Raw genomic sequence first — 3308 nt, 5'->3', positions numbered from 1 at the left:
AAAGAAAGAGAAAAGTTGGCTTACACATGTACCAATAATAAAGAAAAAGAGGCCATGAATTTGGGGTGGGGCACCTGAGATGGGAAAGCTGTAAGGTTCTAAATTAAAACTAAATTTAAAAAGAAAAAAGTTAGCTGAGAAAAATGATTTATAACATTTGGCTCAAAATTAGAGAAGACAGAATAACAGCTTCATGGTACTTGAGTACTGTGTTCACATAAACACTGAGATGGAAACATTCTAGTTTTACAGTGCATTAAAATTTCTGCATATCTCATATCCCAGGAAACTTAAATTAAAAATAGAAAAGTATATTATTTAACTTGTAAATCACCTAAACATGTAATTAATCTGAAAATATAAAACAAAAAAGAAAGGAAGTACTGAGTACTCCCAGAGACTGACATGGTGACCTATAAGCCTGCGTGGGTCTGTACTTGGTCCTCTGCAAACATGCTGTGCTGTTTAGCTTGGGGCTTTAGTGCAATCCCTAACAGTGGGGGTGCCTCTGACTCTGTAGTCTGCTCTTGAGACCCTTTCCTCCTACTGGATGGCCACGTTCAGCCTTGATATGAGGGCTTATACTTGGTCTCATTGCTTCTTATTCTGCTGTGTTGAGTTGATATCCCTGGGGGCCTGCTCTTTTCTGAAGGGAAATGGAGGAACAGTGAATCTAAGGAAGAAGGGAGGTGGTAGGAAGCTGAGAGAAGTGGAGGGAGGGGAAATTGCAGAAAGTATGTATTGTATGAGAGAAGAATAAATAAAAAGAAAAAACAGAAATATATATATATACATATATTTTATATACCAAAAATGTCTAATTGTCAAAGTACCATGCTTAGCAAATGCTAAAGGGTCATAAAGCAACAAATAAGAAGGTCTATAAATCAAATTTGCTAGAGAAAAACTCAGAAAATGGATAAATTTACTTAGAATTACAAAAAGAGAGACAGAGAAAGACAGACTTTCTAAGTGACATCTGAGTAGAGGGGGAGATCTGGAGACATGAGAAGACACACCAATGGGTCTCTAAAAGAAGTAGATAATTCCGAGGAGTCTGCAGCAGAAGAAAAGCCAGGAGGCTAGGGGAATCCAGCTCTTCAGTACAGACAGAGAAGAAAATGAAAACAGAAAAGACAGCAATCTATATTGACTCATAAATTTAAGGAAAATGTGTTTGCTTGTCAAATTAAAAAAGTGACTTCTTTCGATTTGTTTCCCTGTTTAAAAAGTGTTTGAGTAGTCAAAGACCACACACAAAGAAGCCATAATTTTTATGAAATGGAAATGCTAATTGCCCTGATTTGATTATCACAAAATGTAAGCATTTATCAAGTTACCACATTTTACCCCATAAATATGTATATTATAAGCCGATTAAGATGAAGACCTCACACAATCTAGCTTTGTTAATAAAGAACATTTCATTCCAGTTATTTAAATTTGACAGGGGAAGTAGCTAGTAAACAGTTCCACTTTGTTTAATGGTTAAATTGAGGTCTTCATTCAACTTGAGCAAGAGCAGTTGGTTAGCAAGATAGGGAGCCAAGACGACTGGCCATGGTTTCACCCTCTGCAAGGTACCAGAACAGCCAGGCAGAGTCAGCACTCTGAGTACATGTCTGTGTGTGTTCTGTGTCATCAGATGCTGGTCTCTGAATGCTAGCTGCAAAATAACATTGATAGCATTCTTTACCTAACGTTAAAATGTGCTTACTCTGATATCTCTCTTACTTTACCTCTGATGTAAATCTACATTTCATGCTGCCATTACATAAATTACTGCAAAGTAATACACCATTAATAAAGTAGACTATCGGTGTTGGTGAACTTGAGTTTTCTGAACATCCAATGTTGGAGTTATAGAGAAGACATTCAGTGGAGATGGGACATCTCTATAGCCCAGTCATGAAAGAAAAAGAAAGAAAGAAAAGGTTACTGCTCTCAAGAAACTGAACAAGACACTTCCTATTCATTTGGGGGTGGGGTGGGAAATAAGTTTCTTCTAAATTGTATTAAATAAAATGACAAATGAACAGTAAATGGCAATAAAAGGGAAGGTCTGGAGACATCAGAGGAGACCCCAATGGGTCCCTAAGAGAAGTAGATAATTCAGAGGAGTCTGTAGCAGAAAAGAGGCCAGGAGGTCAGGGGAATCTAGCTCTTCAGTAGAGCACTGGACTGTAGTTGGAATTTTCTTTGGGCCACCAACCAGCTTCCTAAATAAAGACACACAGACTTATTAATTATGAAGGTTGACCCACTAGCTCTTTTAACTTAATTTAACCTGCTTCTATTCATTTACTTTTTGCCATGGGGCTTTTTACCTTTCATTCCTTCTGTCTGTGTTACTTTCCTGCCTCATCTGCATCTGGCTGGCTGGCCCCTGGCTGTCTCCCTACTGTCTCTTTTTCTTTCTTCCCTTAGCCTAAATTCCTCCTGATACTTACTGTCCCTGGCCAGAAGTTCCCCCTGTACCTCCTCCCTCACTATTGGCTGTTTAACTTTTTCTTAGACCAATCAAGTGCCTTAGGCAGTCAAGGTAAAAACAACAACACATATTTACATAATTAAACAAATACAATACATCTCTGCATAGTTAAACAAATATTCAGCAACACTGTACTTTGTGTCTGATATAATTACATATTTTATGTGCATTATACACATCATTGTGCTTTATCTTCTGAAATATTTATTAATATATATAGAAATATTCTATATATTTTAATAATCTAGGTATTGATATACAGTAATCAGGCTTAGGTAATCATATTACCCAGCAATATCCCACAAAACCCACCAAAGCTATCCCCCAAATTTTACATCGATGAGGGTGATAAGAAAATAGCATTATAATCAAGGTGATTTCAGTAGAGTTGACCCTGAAGGTGTAGTTTTGGGAGAGTAGCCCCTGGGGGTGTGAAAGCAGAACTGACCCCTCTGCTTGTTCATCATGGCAAGGGGTGAACTAGCCAGGAAAGTGCTAGAGAGCTCACCCTGGTGTCCTCCTTGCAGGGAGGACAAGGGAGAGCTGGTGGACTGACCAACCCTGAAACTAACAGCCCAGGCTCAGAACCAAGGTTATGAGTTGATTCTCCCCAACATCCACCCTATCTATGACTTTCTGGAGTGCATGAAGGGGCCAGTCCTGTAGACCCAAAGCTGCCGGATGTCCATAACACAGGGCAGCAACAGGATATCCAAGAGGAGTCTCAGTGAGGACCCAGCATTGATAGTGTAGCAGAAACCAGAGGCCTCGAACCAGACTCTTTGCAGTGAACACTTGCAAGTAAAGATACATAGAT

Source organism: Microtus ochrogaster, linkage group LG3 (genome assembly GCF_000317375.1).
Source record: "Microtus ochrogaster isolate Prairie Vole_2 linkage group LG3, MicOch1.0, whole genome shotgun sequence".
In the NCBI taxonomy this organism is placed as follows: Eukaryota; Metazoa; Chordata; class Mammalia; order Rodentia; family Cricetidae; genus Microtus; species Microtus ochrogaster.
The sequence above is the reverse complement of the archived record's forward strand: the minus strand, read 5'-3'. Positions refer to the sequence as shown.